A 19,544-nucleotide genomic window follows, 5' to 3' on the forward strand; every position below is an offset into this window, starting at 1 on the left:
TCATGGACCTCTCATTCGATCGAGTGCCCTGACAAATTTGGTGCAATTTGGACATGCAATACATTTAATATTGATAAACTTTGAATGCACCAGCTCCGTGAAGGGGAAGGACGGAGCTTCAAGGCTCTGCTGACTGAGACAGAGAAGGAGACAGAGAAAAAGGAGCTTTTAATCAAGAATGGACACTCTTACCCCTTGTCTAGTAAGAAAGTGTAGAATGATCTAAGAGCCCAATATGATCAGTCCACTTTATTTAGGTGCACATCATTTAATTTTTAAATACAGATGTTATTTTACTTTAAATGAGAAAACAACATACCTTTACTAGAGTAATTAGCCTATAATTTCCATCAATGTATAACAGAATATTAGTTTATTTCATGTTGTTGGTATGTATACTCAATCACCTTTCATATCAGTTGTTTTCATTTCTCTGTGTATTGAAGTGACTGAAGACCAAGCAATCGTCCCATTCTGAACAGGCATGTTTTGAATGGGCACTGCACTAGCTCTTCTTTATACAGTATACTCAGTTCATTTTGTATATTAAATTACTTCATAGGCACTTTTATATTGGTGATTTAAAGCAGTGATGACGTCCATCCAGTATCCAATCCTGAATGCCACTGTAAGTGTTCTGTGTCCAATAGCTCAGTTACAATGTGGATTATGGCCTTGGGAGTTGGGATATTTCCTTAAATAGATTTATTTCAATGTATTCAGGTGAAATATTACAGGTGATGTGTAACCAACCTCAGCTTTTACTGTTAGTGGTAAAGACTGGGTACAGACATATTTTGTCAGTGTACTAATTACCTTGTGTTTTATTCATATTCACAGCTGAATCCTGCAAATGACAGTGTGTGGCAGCAGGTTCTTCTTATGTTGATTGTAAAGTCATCACAAAGTCTGAAAGCTCTCCTGCATGTTTTGCAATTATACAGTTTCTCATCTGAATGAATTCTTATGAACCTTTTTTGGCATTACACAGAATCTTTTTTCATTGCATGTATCTCGTGTGAATCTTCAAGTGGTTAGCATTTCTGAACTCGCTCTCACAAGTTTTGCATTTGTACAAGTTCTCACCTGTGTGGATTCCAGGCGGGGAGTTGTCACATGATTTTTAACCTCAGTAAACGTTTTTGAAATGTGTTTATGGTCTCAATTGCTAGTTTAAAGCCTTCTTCAATGCAGTATGATGTTCATTTGTGAAATTTTGGCCTCCCTGATTTTATATTTGACGATAAAGCAGGGTATGCATTAGGGCGTGGCTACGTCATGATTGACAGGTTGAATGGTTCACAGGTTCAGGAGGGCGCCTCTTGCTCCTCCTGATGTCCATATAAGTAGAATCCGTGTTTTTATTTTTCCCAGCATGCACCTGAAATTTTCAAGATGGCGCTGCTCAGATTCGAAACTATTTGCTTCCGAGCAGCAGTCCACAAACCAATGGGTGACGTCACGGATGTTACGTCCATTTCTTATATACAGTCTATAGTGGATTCTCATGTGTCGTTTAAAGCTTCTTATGTGCCTTTTTAATGTGCTCAGCTCAGAGAATCTTTTCTCACAAGTGTTAAATGTATAAGGTTTCTCAATGATCATTATAACTATTCTTAATGTCCATCAAATGAACTGAACATACTTTAGATCAACATCAAACTAAATGGCTAAACATTTCTTCTCCGTTCATCTCTTTCTTTTACCGCCACTCACTCTCACAGAAAACACAGAGTAAGGGTAATGTAAATAAAACACCGCATCCAATTTTTCTTTTCTTTTTAAAACACAACATACATGAAATTAATGTTGTGTTAATCCATATTAACACTAGCATATGCACATTTTACTCCATTACTGAGACTAATGTCAGTAAAATTTACTCACCAGAGGCTCAAGCATCATATATACACACACATCCTCCGGCACAAATGCAGATCACACAGCTCTCATCAGTCCAGATATCACTTTAGAAGAAGCAGGGACACGGGAGTTCAGCAATGTGTATTTTTCACAAATTAAATTTAGCAAGGTTCATGTGGCTAATAGTCTGAGCTAGCGCCACAGCTGCTAATAAACAACTCACATTTCCCCACGTTTCCTTTGCAGAATACACGGTCCGCTGATCAATCCACGGCAAGAAAAAAAAAACTGTTTGGTTGAGCCTGATCTCTCAGAAATACGTGACGGGGGCACGACTTCTTAATTGGTTACGTTACATCATGTGAAACCCCTCATGTCACCTGAATCTTGTACACTTTGAGAAAGGCACATTCACCACACAAATGAAATGAAATAAAACACCCTTTTTTGACAGATATAAATGAACTTGTGTACATTTTTTCCCCTATTTATTAACATATTTAAGATTTTAAATCATAAATCCTATTTATTCATCTGTCACATAAAAATATGAATTTATTTATTTCACTAATACACTGGTAAACTGGACTTCTAATAAGGGCCTAGTAACCTGGGTTATAGATGTGTTGCATGAAGTAGGCTTTGTGCCAGTCTGCCCAGTAGGGGTGCAACAATTTGTCGACAAAAATCGATGACAAAGTTAGTCGCTGACGAATTTAATAGTCGATAATTGTCGGTTACGTCATCAGGCGTGTTTTTCACACTGCAGCATTTAACAACTTAACCCAACTCTGAGGTGAAGTAAATAACTCGGTGTTCAGTCTGTCTCACCTCAGCAACGCTGCGTCCTCTGTGTGTTGGACAGTGATGACTTTTCCGGAGCTAACTGGAGGCTGCTCTCCCTGCGGGAGACTGTGCACACCGCACACCACATGTTCTCCAGATATTGTCACCTTTGTCTCAAAAATCCTTGGGAAACCGTGATATAACACTGTGGTGCTGTAGTAATTCATGGGCAGCCAGCATCTTACCGGTGGAAGCACGGAGCGCACACACACACTATTGCTCATTTACGTCAATGATATAATGTCACCGTGTGGATCAGTTTACCTAGTTACACTGCGCGCCCTACTTCGAGTTTATGAACTAAAGCTTCTACCTGCTGAGATCTCAGTCAGAAGTAGAGGAGAGGAGCAGCAGTAGGTTGACCTCTGGTCTCCACTGAGGAGTCTAGCGCACATAATTGTATGGTAGCCTAATGATGCAAAAATTAAAATCAGTCACACCAAATAAACCACAGTTCATACTGTGAATATGTAGTTCCACAGACACAATGTTGTATTTTTTCTGGGTTGTGAGTAAAATCATTAAGAATAATGTAAAATCAGTCTTCACTCCACCAAGGTGAACTGGTTTAGTCTTGACTCTTGGTTGATGGAGGATGGTTATATTGATTTATAAATGTGTTGTTCTATTTGTGTGTGATATAGGATTTGTGCAGTTTACTTTTACTAGCAATATGTTATAATTCGTAATAATTAAAATAACTTACTTCTATGTATATACAAAATTTGTTTCTATTACTTGTGTTTCATTTTTTGTATTCATGATTATATATCATTTTGGTATTTATGGTTATTTCTATCTATTGATCTATATATATGGTGGGCGCTGAAGGGGAGTTCACCTGGGGTGCCTGGGGTGATCCAATTAGTCGATTAATCGTTTCAATAATCGCTGACTAGTCGACTATCAAAATAGTTGTTAGTTGCAGCCCTACTGCCCAGTATTAAACCTTTCAACAGAACTACATATGGTTGTAGATTACTTAAATTAAGCTATGTGTTCTTGTGTGCGTGTGTGTAAGGCTTTTGAAAATTGCTGTGATGACAGGACTAATACCAGATAAATGAAGGTAAACTTGAAATTAAATGACAAATGGTTCAATACACAGTTCCTCAAGGTATAACTATAGATTTTTTCTCTAGCTCTAACTCTAGCTGTTTACTTTTTCCACTTCACCGGCAATAGGTTCCTGATTCATCAAAACTGATCACAGAAGATGAAACGCTCACCTGTGGCAGACGGAAACAGTAAGAGTTGAAGAGGCTCAAGTCAGATGGCTGTATCTACAATTATTGCATTTTCTTATATTTCAAAAATCTTCCATTAAGCAGTAAAAACATTTCACTAAAATGCTTCCAAGAAGGACAGTTTTGCAGCATTTGAACTGACACCCTGCATTCTTTTGCTCAGCAGGTTTGCCTCATTTGAATGAGACAAGCTGGTGTTTTGTGCCAGCCAGGCTCCATTACTGTGACAGTGCTGTCTGCAAAGACTTCAAATTATTTCAAGGAACTGACTTTTAACTAACAGCTATTTGCAAAACATCATGTGGAAGATGCGGGGGCAGACACAACATCATGGCCACATGGTCAAATCTAATGCAAACTAACACGGTGCTGAGCCAAAGGGGCATTTTGTAATTTGAATGTTGTAATGTTTACGTTTTGTTAAGACTGTGTTAATTTATCTTTACAGTTACTCTTTAAGCCAGGTTTAGTGGTGTAAGAAAACTGGTTCTGTCCCAGTGTTAGACAATGTACCTAGAAAATGTTATCATTTACTCATTACTAATTGACAGGGCAAGATTCCTCATGCTCATAATGATAATGTTAAAATGCTTATATTTGGAAGTTACAACATTTACTTTGGCATGCATGCATTTTCACTAACCGCAAAGTACAGTACAGCTCAGGCTGATGGGAATGTGATTAGCTCTGCTCGTATTTGGTCACAAAACAAAGTATTGAACAATTGTCAAATTTAACCCAATGGTGGCACTTAAAAATTTAAGAGACCACCAACATCACAACATCATTAGGAATCATCCTCCAAGCAGTGTTGCCAACTCCTCAGTAAGGAAAGTAGCTATTGGCTGTCCTAAAAGTCGCTAGAAGTCGCTAAATGACGTCATCACATAATTTGCATAATTTTCGATTTGCGTGTAATTATAATGGACGCTGTAGGAGAGAGGAATAACATAAAAAAAACCTAAATATGTTTAGATCTACAAATTAATATTCTTATGTTGATTATTGGTTTGTTTTTTTAAATTTAAATCAATTTTGTTCTGTATTGTTATATGTCAGAATATTACATTTAATCAAAAGACTGTTATGCGGGGTGGAATTTGCAGTCTGGATGCGGAGTGGTGTGGGTCTCCTCTCTTCTCTGACTGCAGCTGGGTCTGCTGCGCGAGGCTACTGTGAACCTGACTGCCTGTGCGTGCTTTGGGACGGGGGAGGGGCTCACGGCAGCACCCGCTGCTCGTTGAGGACAGTAACTGCAGAGCGATACGTCCTTTCACTTCAGTCTCAAAAACACCAGAAAAGTCTCCAATAACACCAGAAAAAGTCGCTGATTTGTCGCTAGTCGCTTTTCAGGAAAAAAGTCGCTAAGAGGGTTTGGAAAGTCGCTACATTTAGCGAGAAAGTCGCCAAGTTGGCAACACTGCCTCCAAGGAACATAAATGTCTGTACCAAAATTTGTGACAATCCATCTTGTAAACTTAGTTATTTCATTGGATAAGCAAAAATCAAAATTGTATTGGTGGAACCACAGACCAACCAACATTGTCACTGGTTAAAAACATAGCATGTTAATTCTAAAACTGAATGAGTGTTTAAAATAAAAGACAACTTTAAAGTGAGGAGAAGGAATAATCTTCCCACCACCCTCAGTTGATATACAACCCCCACCTTACTCCTAACAGCCAATAAACTACATCCCCAATTTAGTGAAGCAACAGAATATTTCTTAGTGACCATAAGGCAAGTACAATAATAAGTAACAATTTAATTATCACATTGAAGTCACAGTGCTGCACACTAAAGCTAACTTTAGTAGAGTCCAGTATTGTAAGTAGGCTAGGGAACCATAATGTAGTCTCCACGAAACGATAAAGCCAGTGATTTATTTTCTAACATTCCCTCCAGAGATGTACAGGTGGCCTGTGTAGCTATGCTGAAGTGTCATTATTGCCTTCATTAGTATACTCCTTCAGACTACGTCTGACACTCGTAATGCCCGGTGAATAGCAAGACTCTCAATAAATGAATTACATTTGCCTCTTTGAACAACAAAGGTTCAGAATCCCCTGCAGGAATTATATGGATTTCCTGGATTTCTTTTCTGTCTATGCCATCTCTTATTTCCAAGGACTATGCTGTCCTTTAGCTGTTTGATGAAGAACAGTCCTGTATAATTGAAGCATCAGCATGTGTTTGAAGAAATACAGGTGTCAAAGTTTGCTCATTAGCTTATGTAAAGTAAACCATTCCGTTGTATTAATTGCAGCTGTATTTTCTATCCAGTGACACCTTCATTGTTCCCTTGTGAACCAAATGTAGGTATTTTACAGCTACATTTTTATTCCATGACTATGGTCTCCCTAACTTTGGGTAGTTCGGTTGTTTATGCAACATCATTACCACATTGCCTTGAAACTGTATTGCAGGTTATTGACTCATCAGTGCCCCAATGTTCAGTGAAACAGCAACATAATTAGTGCCTAAAATCCAATTTACAATAGATGGATTCATGACCTACTGATCTAGGGACCGATTTAAGATACAGCCTTTTTTGTTTACCTTCGCAGCATGACTTGAGTGTAATTCAAAACTCTTGCTCTCTCTGCATTGTCACTCTGCTCTGAAACACAGCCACTGGTATCGACCTAAAGTTAAAGCGGATTTTTGTTTCTTTAAGGTAAACAATTTTATTGGGCTCATGAGACACGAAACAAAATGGAAAAAGCATTTCAAATAGTTTCATAATCAAAGACCCAAACCTTCAGCTTCATTCCAACACTGAGTATGCACACACATATGCACACACAGTGTTAACCAAATTACTGCATTACTGCTGGTGTTAAATGGAACATTTGCTTAATCTGTTTCCTATGTCATTAGCTCACACTCAATGTTCTTCTCAGTTAATTTCTTTGGTGGTGGCAGGACTCAATCAGGCCACTCTCTCTCAGACGCCCCGGGCATTTCAGTCACCAACAATTGACAACAGTGACTTTATTGTATTTCGTTAAAGGTGTTGTTAACCCTAACTAATAGACTTATTTTTTTCTAAATTTAAGTGGTATATGGTTTTAGGTCATCTTTGTCTGAGAATTCTTCCTTCATTACAGTTTAAAGCAGGTGCATGGATATTTGTTCGACCCTAAACCCTATCTCTAGACAATAAGATTGTTTGGACAATTTTGCTAAATCCCATAATGTTTAAAAATGATTTATTGTAACAATATATGAACATTGCAACTACAGAATGGTTAAGATTAAACAACTAACATGCTGGTAGAGGTTATGGAAAGTGTGTTTGCAGTTGTCTTTAAAGCTAACATTGTTCTGTAACACACTGTTATATCCAACATGAAAGCCACCTGTACTTTTTTCTTGTACTGTATGTTGGCATTGGACGAAGGAATTTGTCATTTCAACTGGACCAAGCCATGCACACAGTTTTGGTTTTAAGTCACGTTTTTGTCCCTGTGAGTTTTGCCTTCACCCCAGTACAATTAAGGTGAATGTAATTTTCTTTGTAATGCTCACAACGTTAAAGACAAATAACAATAGTGGCTGGCTCTGTTTTAGTTTAGCATGTTTGCACGATAACTTTTTCTAATTAGCACTAAATGTAAACTACAGCTATGGCTGATGGAAATGTAATTTATTTTGCAGATATTTTGTCAAAAACCAAAATATCAGACACATTTAAATTTTGACTAGGTAGGTTCCTAGGCAAACATGTTATATATGTACAAACCTTTGTGCCAATGCATTTCACAGATATTGAGATATTTCACAAGAAAAATGTACCTGCTGACAGTGCTGGATAAAACATCAGGGTATTTACGATTCATCCTCTGGGGATCATGTGTGTGTGTGTACAAAATTCCCCAGCAATTGATATTGGTGAGATATTTCAGTCCAAAATCCAGCAGAAACCTCTTCCAAAATCTGTTCATGTAGATAACTCAAACAACTTGCTGTCAACTGTTTTCATAGGGATTAAGTGTTTGGTTATAAGTAGTTAAAGTGAAACTGTTTTCAAAATGGGTGAATTGAAATAAAAAATACTAAGTAAAATAAAATTGTTTGTGTTAACTTACTCTTTAAACTGTGCAGGCAAGTACATTGGTATTGAGATTGGACATTAAAACCAAAGGCAATTTGGGAGAAAGCCGTTGACTTCTCTGTTCAGGTCGATAGCAGTGACTCGGCAGGTAGGACTATCCAGCAAAGCCCATGAGGCTGTCACTGTGTCGATGTTGCGTGTCTGTTGCTGTACCTAAGGGGCATGGAGGAGCAGTGACAACTGTGCTGTACAGGACATCTGTGGTGACTGCCAGGTTCTCCGGGGTCACAGTGAAAACAACAATCAATAATACAACTATCATGTGAAAAAAAAGTGCATTCATACATCTGTGAGCATGCATCCCACCAGTGAGGTGGATGATGTATGAATGCACTTTTTTCCCACTATATATCATGCATGGCCTCTTATCTCCCTCCTCCCTCTGTCTCGCTCCCTCTCCCCCTCCCTGCCCCCCACCCAAACCCCACCCACCTCACACAGCATGTTATTTCCCCTCACATGACTATCCTGCTCTGAGCCCTCATTACTAGCTTATTGATCACCCCCATTGCTTTTTTTCCCCTCATCCTCCTTTGCCTCCTCTGTTGCAGCAGTGTCTGTATACAATAGTGCCCATCGATACCATCCCTTTTCATTTAGAAACAGAAATGATGTGCAGGTGCTATTATCTCTGTAGCAATAAAAATGGCACGAAATAACTACAGCAAAAAGAGAATGAAGGTAGGAGAGTGTGTGTGTGTGTGTGTTGGTGGAGGGGAGGCGTCGAGAAAACAGTTGGCATCACTGCAGATAAGCAGGTAAAATACAAACAAAAACAATATTCATTCATCACAACAACAAAAGAAGAAATGCTGTCAAGTCTTGTTGCACCTCACTCTGTGAGTGCACTTGTTTGCTTATGACCGAACAACACATCTTTGTCACTCCACTACCATTTCCCCACATCACTAAAACTCAGGTGTGTATCCAGCTGACTTGCCTCTGCCACAAGAATACATGCATTACAGGAGGGTACAAAGGGAGAAACAAGGATCAAAAGCATGTCCCCTTTTTTCCCTCCCAGTTTATTCCAACCACCCCCAGCTCAAGTGGAGAGGCGGTGTCGTCACAAAATATGACAGGGATAGTGATCCACAAAGGACCTAAGCCTCTCATTCCATCCATGACAGAGTGCTCGAGAGGTGGGCGTCAAAGAGGGGGCTTTGTGAATACCTTATGAGTTCAACCACGGCGGTTCAATCAGGACTGCAAGAGGAGAGGCAGAGAAGGCAAGGCCGTCTCAATCCTGAAAGGTTTCTCACTTCTCTCCTTTTCACGATCTTGCCTTCCTTTCCTCTCATTTATTTATCTTTCCCAGTCTGTAAAATACCACGCTCCTCTTGCTCAGCTTTCCCCACAGAATATTTCTGTCGCTCCGTCTCCTCATCCCTTGCTTGCCGCAGTCCCAAGAGGGCCACTTTAGCTAAACAAGGGATTTGAAGATCAGAGGCCAATCTGCTGTGAGAGGTAAACACAGAGACTTCTGCTGTCCTTAGAATAGATGCAATGACTGAGGGTGAATATCGACTGGGCACATTCAGTCAACTGCATGTTAAAGGGATTGCTGCTGATATGAGTCACTGACAGTTCTTAATTGAAAACCAGCATGAGGAAAAAATGACAGGGCAGTGGCAGCATGTGAATTCACAGTTCTGTGCTCCCACTGAATCGTTTCACTTTATTCATTCAAGTCATGAAATACAAGAATTGTAATTGAAAGCTAGTATGAAAGAGGAGGATTATACCACGAGGCTGTCAAGTGACAAAAATGAAACAACACAATACTGTGCAATAGATCCACATCCCCCATTTTCACTTAGTGACTTCATCAGATAGTTATCAGACATTAACAAAACCGCTGTTTCTCCTAGATTGGCGGTGGCAGCGGTGGTAAGAAGGGGGGCTGGGCGCTGAGCCAAACTCAAGAGAAGCTCAGCAGCCAGACATTTCTCTGTTCTCTGTACGATTGACACTAAAACGAGAATAGCCAGTTCACATTAAAGGTCAGTCCACCTTAAGTGAGCATGGTCGGGTTAGGCTAACCCCCTTGACTTTTCCAGCAGTTGAGGAAACAACAGAAAAGGCTTTTCTTGGTTTTAAGAAGCTGCAGCATTTATTAAATGACATACCATAGCCTATACTGTGCCAGACTGACAACTTACTGCTAACCTTTTCCTCGACTCCACTTGCTTTCACGTTACTTTCTGTGGCTCACTCTGCTCATTCAACCACACACTTGCTAAACAAACACGTGCACACACACACCCACATTACGCACTGCCCTATCCCTTACAGGCGCTACACAACTCTTAGAACAGTCCCTTTCACATAGATGTCCTTTGAAGAATGAAAAGAGATTTGATGAACTAGTTGATAACTAAAAACAATCCCATGATAACGGCGAGTGTTATCATGTTCACACAGTGTGTGGGTGAAAATAATTAGTAGTCTATTAATATTAATGATCGTGTGAAATTTTAGAAGCAGTGCTTATAAATATGAATATTTTCCTCCATATTAACAATATGAATATAGCCATAGGCGTAAGTTACGGTAACCTGCCCAATAATCAAAACCAGCCAGTACAACTCCCACAAATATAATATCATAATGATGAAGGAAAATATTAACTGTTGAAACATGTTAAAGTGGTTGGTATTCTCAATTCAATGTAATCAGCAAGACAAGAATAACATTTTTTCAACTCCTCCCCATCGCTATATTGCACCCAACTCATCAGCATATTTGTTCTCAAGCACCAGTGGTAACTGAGCAATTAGCAAGCCGGCATTCAAAATGAAAAGAGGAGCAACAAAAGACCATCCAATGATTTTGGTTGGCTAACAACAACAACAACAAATGCTACAGTGTACCACTCATTGGTCAAATAATCAAATGAAACTCATTTTCTGCTGTGTCATTGTGTTAGCTATAAGCTAGCTAGGCTAACATTGCCCATCATATAATCAGACTATTTTTACTGGTGCAAACTATTTGGTCAAAGTATTTTCAAATAAATTATATATTTATATATAAAACAAAATGCCAGCTTCTAAAATGTCAGAATTTGCTGTTATTTCTAATCTTTATATAACGATAATGTGAATGTATTGGGTCACTTCATTGTTTCGGTGAGACAAAACAATGAATTTGAAGATTTCACCTTGGCTGAAATGGGAAATTGGTTCGACATTTTTCACTTTTTTCCTGACATTTGACAGACTAAAAGATTAATTGAGCAATTGGAAAAAAATAATGGAGGGATTAATCATTAATGTAAATAATCATTAGTTCCATGTTATACTAAACTGACCTTGACATTGTTCACATTAAATATTGAAAATGGTAATTGTCATGATGATGATGATATTCACTAAGCAATGTGGTCCTTCTCTTCCCTTCCTTTCAAAAAAACATGTATACCAAACAGATGTTAATAGTTTCTGGGTCTGCTGTGGGCAAATTAAAACACAAAGACCAATAAAGAACACATTTTACGGTGCTTCATTAAGATCTGCCCTGACATTCACAGCGATCCCAGATAACAACAAAGGAGCATAAAGCACTTTTGTTGAAGTTACATAAGACCGCTGTTCTGTAAAAGGTTTGCTGTTGACAAAGGGACCGCAACCACCAATGTGTCGTAGCAGAGCACATGAGAGGCAACGTGATGCAAACATTGCCTGATGTAGGTGCACAGCATGTATAACATATTGAAAGTTGTCTGTTCACCCGAGGCTGAGTCATGGAAGACAATGCTGTCTGTCTGGATTTGATGCACAACTCTTTTGTCAAAGCAGAACACTGTGGTGGTAATAAGATCCACGCTGAATGTAAAACTCTTTTTTTATGAAGTGAACTAATGATGTTACTAAAGCAAAAATAACCTCCTTTATTGATTTCCCTTATTAAAGAAGGGGGTTACTCAAAAAAAAGAAGCTGGCACATTTGAGGGAGCTTTTTAAGCTTGGAGAAAATGTAGAATTAATCAGAAGTAGATGCAGCTCACTATCAGGGATATACATTCAGTACATGTCACACTATAATATTGCAAGCAATTATGAAGGACTAAGTGGGTAGTGAATATTGCGTTAGCTGGAAAATGGTGGTGTCACGAAAAATAGACTTGCTAATCAAAGATCATTACTGAAATACCCGGTGAGAAGAGGCTTCTATTCCCCTCCTTTATTCATTCCTAGGCCCACGTGAACCCATGATGTATAGCAGCACACTTTCCTCCCACGCTTACCCCAAATCCACTGAGATATCAGAACTCTTCAGCTGAGGGTCGGCAGAAATGGGAGAGGTGTTGGCAAGTTACAGATGAGGCTTGGAGATGGAATATGCAAACGGTAAATGTGAGAGTGAGACGGAGAAAAAGGCGGTGAACCATCGAATTAGGTGTTAATTGGATACATCTGTGTATTGTTTTTCCACTCTCTTGAGTGTCGAAGCAAGGGAGTCACTGCCGCAGGAGGAGCAGTGGCAATGTGACGGCTGTGGACCGCAGCAGGGCATTGATTATGCATCGTCTGATCCTGTGGGAGACAGCGGCTGCAGCAGGAAGAGGCTGTGTTTAAAGAAATGCTCTAAATGCAGTCCCAACCCGTTTTATGTGGGCGTGTGGTACTGTGTTTGTGGGTTGTGTGCGTGCATGGATACGTGCGTGTGTGCATGTGTTCACACTTTTCCTCAAACCCTGAGGGATAAGCCTCAGGACTGAAAGGCGGTTTGGGGAAGAAAATCATTATGAATCGTGCCTTGTGAAGTGCTCTCTCTGCGTCTCCACTGATGCCTGCTACCAGTCCTCCAGCAACTAATTTTTATCAGTTACCTGTCCAAATCTCAATCCTCGCTGTTCAGCGTGTAAACACAGCAGCAGACTGTAATGACATACAGTAGCAGTCATAACATATCTCCCATAGCAACCATTATTTCTATTTAACAGCAGCTCTCTCTTCCTGGGTAGTTATGGCATTGTCTGTTGAGCTGTATGCAAAAATAATCAAAGACACAACAATTGAAAGGATCAAATTGACACTCTTTACTCGCTAGCATGTAGAGAATGGGGATTTAAGCATTCATTTTGCTCTGTTAATCAGTGCGAGCTGTGCGACAAACAAGGTAACAACCAAGCCCATCAGAGGCCCCAGTTGCCACATGTCATCCTTCAGGCTGCAGGAAATGGATGTGCTTCATTTCGCCGCCCATAATATCTGCAGGGGTAACCACCCGACTCCCCAGAGGGCATGTGCTGCTGTATTAAAACTGTCCATCGTCTTGGCGGTCATGTCTCTTGTCTTCTCGGGCGACCAACCAGGGGCCTGAGAGTCAAGGGATTTAAAAGTCTATGCCGAAGAGCCTGCTGTCTCTCCGCTCAAATATTGCATGTCTGCAACAATGGCGATGTTTGAGACAGTTGCCTGCTGGATAAAGTCACTGAAACTTGGTGAAATGACAATGATGAGGCAAGGGATAGAAGTCAAAACATGTCAGAATAAAACTCAAGATTGATTTAATCTTTTGTTGAAGAGAAGTTGTGCCTTTCTTTCTCTCCCGCTGGGTTTGGAACTTTATTGGAGTTCATGTTTAAGCATGAATATTACACTGATATTTCTATGCTGCATTCCTGTATTGGTGACAGATGATTTCCTGCAAACATGAGCAAACATTAAACTATTTGAGCAGCCTAGGTCTCAGGGATAAAAGAAATATTAATCTGCATAACTCACACATGCCACAACATTTCGGTTAAATGTTTAGTTTGCTAAATATCCAATGATTATGACAGCCGTGAGCGGGCTACTCAGTACTAATACCTCTCAACTTCACATTAAAAAGTGAGAATAGGTCTCATATCCCAGAGTCATAAAATAATAACACGGGTGAGAGCACGTTATCTGTTTACGTGTTACATAGAGGCGAAAGTCACAAAGGTGGTTAAGCACTTAAGACTTTTGCAGGTGAAGGAGCACGCACCACATAAATAAGACAGTCTGCCTGGTTCTGCATTCATTTTCAACTTTTAACAGCAGGGTGCAACGGAAATGTTTGCTCATTCACCTCTATTGCTTATTCATGCGAAAGAACATGCCTCTTGAATATTGAGGGAGCCATAAAAACAAAAAGACAAAAAAGGAAATATCTTACAGTGTGTTAACATTCAGTGGTGAATATTTATTGAAAAAGTTCTTCCTAATGTATTGACAAATGCATTTGGATTAGAATCACAAACACAGTAACATAAATGCCGAGCAACCGCAGCTACACCCTCAGATACAGTAACCAGCTAGGAGCAGGTGGTTTACACTCAATATGTTGTTATGATCAGGGATTAAATCTATACATTCCTTTTTTTTTCTTATTATTTCTACATTGTCCTTTATTGGTGTGTTTTTTTGTTTCATCATTTTTCCCAGAGTAATGGATAACATCTGATACTCATCTATAACTCTCACAGCTGCCCTAAAAATGTCATCGCGGCACCACCATATCTCCCTGAGGGCCAGTATCCTTCCCCATCCTGCACCAGCGAGAGCTTCATCTTCGCTATGCCTCCTCTCTCTCGTCTCTTCCTTGCCTTCCCCACCCTTTCAACTTGCTGCTGGGAGCTGAGGCCCTCGAACACTTTTTTGTTTTCTCAGGCAAAAAAGCGCAGCACATATGATCAGACCGGTTTTTAAACAAAGGCTTCAAAATGATGTAACTTAGTTCTTTGACTCGATGTCGCCTTTGTTGTTGATGCGGACGCCACAGCTCTGTGTTTCTTGTTAGTGATGTATCGTACCGCAAGAAAAGGAGGGCAGAAGTTGCGATCAGGATTTCAGCAGCAGTGAAGCAACTTTGGGGCAGGCCCACAAAAATTCACAGTGACAATTCAAACTGAGATTTTTCATACATGTTCTATTACAGCCTCGTAGAAGCAGCAGCATTTTCATGAAAGTCCTGTCCAGGCTGCACAATGGCTTTCTTTCAAAATGTCCTAAACATATCATTCAAGGTCACTAACCCTTTACTTACAGTGTCTTCTATCTTATTATTTGTTCGCAGCCTCTCTGTTCCTGCGCCACCAGCTTCAGTTCTGATTACTGACAACTGCAGCATATCATCCTCTGCAGTGGGAGAGGACGCCTTGGAGTGAACCACCTAATTCCTCTTGCGGTGGCGTCAGGATAGATTAACTGGTGGGGTTTACATTTTATCAGCTTTAATTTTCAGACACATATGTACCGCTTTTAATTCTGTTAAGTAAACGCGACACATGATCCCTGAGGTGATAATGTGTAGTTTTAGCTGCAACTAAGGCTGACTATTGTTCCCAGAAATAGGTTTGTGATGGACATACCCTAACAAGATACCAGCCCAGTGGTAGGGTTGTGTATTTTTTTTCAAACAGTATGTGAGCTGGTCTCCAGCATAGACCCAGTAGGATTCCAATTTATCCAGCGCAGCTTGATGTCATTGTTCGATCAGCTCCGTGAGGAATGCGCCAAGGCTGACTGATTCTGCCCTTCATCAAGATATGCAGGAATAAAGTTGCAGCACACCCGGGGTTTTAGGTATGCCCTGAATAGTTATTCTGTAAATAAACAAGTGAATTCTGTTAATTCCAGTCATAACCAGCATAGCTGGAATAAAACACGTTAGCTGACCGTAGCTAGAGGAGAGATGGCAAAACAGGGGAGGGGAGAAGTGCAGCTGCAAAATCACCTCTGTGGCCCTGATTTGTCTTCCAACCCATCTCTGTGGCTCCCTCTGGAGAAGCCTGTGCTGCAGTCCCTACCCTGATGTTTGCTCTTGCTTTGTTCTCTTTCTCCTTTTCTCTGGTTCTTTCTTTACCTCCCTTCCCTCCTTTACACTTTTTCTCCTCATTCTGGCTGCCTTCACGCAACTCCTCAGTTTCATTTCCATCTCAGCTTTTACTATATACGGCCTTGAAAAATTAAGGTTTTAGGGCATGTGTGCTTCTTAATCATGCATATACCATCGCCTGCAGTAGCCTGTATTGCTTCTCTCTGATCATTCCCAGTGTCAGCCTCCCAGGTCAGGGAAGAAAGCATGTTGTAAAAGTCAGCCCCAGTGAGTGAGGGCTGTTGTTTCAGGCAAACATACTTGTTCAATCACTCAAATGAAAGGTTTGCTAATTAGATTTCGAGAAAGAGGCAAGAGAAAGTACTGATTTTCAATTACTTTCAATACGAATCATTAGTCATCTAATTTGCTAATATTGGATTAGGTGGTAGCGTAATGCTGGTATGAAAAATGAATACCTCTAGAGATTTCCCCTAGAAGGGCATTCACATCAAGCTGTGCAGTGCTCAGCTCTCGCCTCCATATGGTGGATTTCAAGGGTGAATGAAAACCTGAAGAGAGTTTGTACTGCTTTGAAAATGCATAAGACAAACGGGATGTTTCAGTGGTTTATTTTTTTCTTTGTTCAGTTGTTTGCTTATTTAAACAAGAGTGAACGTAGGCTGCGAGATTCATAGTGTCTTTCTGCTGGCTCATGACAAATTTCCACTTCCCCCTTCCTGAGATCTATAAAGAGTAGATTGAGCTTATCAGCGTGACCCAGATAGATGGACGACAAGTGTTGCAGAGGTTGGTCTTGTTTAATTCCACTGAGTCATGGCCACTAAAGAAAAATGTAGACATTATAAAGAGATAGATCAGGCTCGCAAGACTTCTGGCTCCTCTGGGAATTCACAGATAGCTGAGGAGAATCCTGTTAAGATCCTGGCAAATTACAGTTTCAGCTAGCCTCGGGGAATGTGCTGCTCCAAAATAAGAAACGCCTTTCTTAGCACTCATCGAGGATACATGATTCAGTGGTGATACAGCATAATGACTCTCACTACGGGGGACTGAAAAATGCTTTGACTATGATGCTAACCTGTCCTAATAGATCTCATTGCAAGGAGCCTCTTCAAGCATGCAGCTGAGATGAATGGGGTTTAGTGCAAACTTTGCTCAAGGGAAGTAACACTCCAGCAGTCGGGTGTGTTGTGCTGTCGTCTCAGTTTGCTGTTATGTGAAGTGAAGAGAGTGTTCTTTTGAGGGAGAGTGTTCTTTTGTCTGACTCGGGGGGCAAATAACCTCTGACACTAATGATGATATCACTGAAATACTACAAAAGAAATGGTGCAAGCCTAGACTCCTTATCTGTGTCCTCAAACTCCTACCATTTGATCATAACCCTGACTGATATTATAGACCAGCTACTGAATCTACAATTGTTCTGTAAAACAAACTATTGTAGCACACTTGGATATGTCATGCAAACTCCAAACAGAAGTGAACTGGTATGCACTCAAACTGAAGATTTGTTAAATCTTTCAGAGTTCTCATTTGTCATGAATTTACTGGTTTACGTGCAGAGAGGTAATAAGCACAGATTTTCCAACTAATAGAATGTTGAGTAAAGGAAATGCAAAACAAATGAGGAAAAGATATTAAAACACTTCATTCAAATCACTTTAATTCCAATTTGGACTCATTGCTTATTGTGATAGCTTAAATGCTCAAGTTATCTTTAGGGTAGATGGAGATTAAATGAGCTTCCTCTAAACTAGCCACAATTTTCTGGTAACACGTAAATGTTTTACAAAGAGTGCCTGAGTGCAGAGAGCAGTAGCAGAAAAGTGGAGCAGAGGAAAAGGTTAACATTAAGTTGTCAGTATGGCAGTAAATGTATAGTGCATGCAACAGTGTTCGTTTAATAAATGTTGCAGCTTCTCAACATCCCCAACTGATGGAAATGTGAAAGGGGTTAGCCCCAAAGTTCGCGACAATGGGTAAGCCTAACAGTTCTAAACATAAAGTTGCATTGATTTATTTATTACTTTATAAATCATTAATTTGGTTACTTGGAGGCAATGAACTAGCTAGAACTGACATACCAAGCTGTTATGGATAACATTAGCAAATACACATCAATACAGAGCAACATTAATGTCCATTCTGGGTCGTGTGCATGGTCTACCGACAAACATTGGTCCAATATTCACAATTCTTCCATCTCTGATTTGGAAAGGGAAATACAGAATTGTCTCTTAAGCTGTTATGTGCCATGTTCACCAGCTAGTCCCTAACATTCCTGTCTGTCATTAAGTGTTGGTATAGGTTTCATAGAATTAGTCTAATCAAAGCTTTCTCACTGAAAACAGCTGACTACCTCTGCTGGAAACAAGGTTGAGACTGGTGAGACTGAAACAAACAGTAAAGCTGCAACTCGTAAAACTAAAACAATTAGACAATGAGCTCTGTAAAGCTGAGATTAACAGTAGACTCAGGTGATATTCTCTGTGGGTTTTTCATGAAGAGCAACCAATTTCACACTTATACATAACCATTCGACAGTCTTCATATAAAAATGAAGAAGGGTGCAGCTTTAAATACATTTACCTGATTTTAAAAATGAGTACTTTTACCTGTGTACTAATTTAAAATGCAGTTTTAATATATTTTACATTCTGGTATTACTATTTTTACTTAAAGTATAAGAACCACCAGTCAACACATTTTCAAATGTTCAAGCAGATAAATGTCAGTAAATCTACAGCATCCTAAACCCTCAGACCTGTGAACAGCCAAGTGTGATCTATATACAGAATGACCCCCACAGGAGAGATGACAGACAATGCGGCACGGTGCATTATACTCTCTGATTAGGTTAGGCCGCAGACTACAGGAGGCAGTTAATTTTCGGCAGAGCTGCAGCATTATCAACCTCAGCTGCACATTTATTTGAATAAGCCAACACCACTGAGAGGCACGCAATGCTCACTAGCAAACACCAGCAATAGAGGTGTAATGATTAAAGTAAAATAGTGACGGATAATTCCTGTGAATTGTGCGTGATCCAACCAGTGCCTCCTCCAACAAAGCTCCTCACTCCCTCATCAAGACTAATGTGATGTACCGAGCTGAGGGGGACACAACTTGTCTCTGGGATTGTTAGTGAGGCTCTCTACATTATAGGTAAATATATCCTGCTACTTCTCAGAGGAAACTGGAGAGTTTTCAGCTGCACTGCTCTGGTGACAGCACAGATGCAACAAGAGAGACACAATGTTCCACCTCTGTGTCACCAGCTGTTTGTGCAAAGAAGTAGATATTTTAAATCTCCATTAGGTTAGTATGTGCCTTCACTCAGACTGCATCAAAGTGTTACTTGGAGCCTGTCCTCCTAAGAAAAATGACACAATAGGTTGTAATTTCAGTCGCCAAAAATAACTTACAATTACGTTTGAGTGAAACACGTCTAGTGTAGTAACTATGGCCTGGAGAAGTGGCATTCAGATGATGTCTATCTAAGGTGAGAAATTTTCATTTTCGAAGTTGGCAGGTTGGGTTGCTGGTGAGATCCATTGTTCTTTTCCTGTTTCCAACCATGAGTCTGGACAGCTTTTTTGAAAACCATAGTAACTTTAACCCACACCACGTTTCAAGTGATCATTTTAACCCAAATC

This window comes from Scomber scombrus, chromosome 4 (assembly GCF_963691925.1).
Source record: "Scomber scombrus chromosome 4, fScoSco1.1, whole genome shotgun sequence".
NCBI lineage: Eukaryota > Metazoa > Chordata > Actinopteri > Scombriformes > Scombridae > Scomber > Scomber scombrus.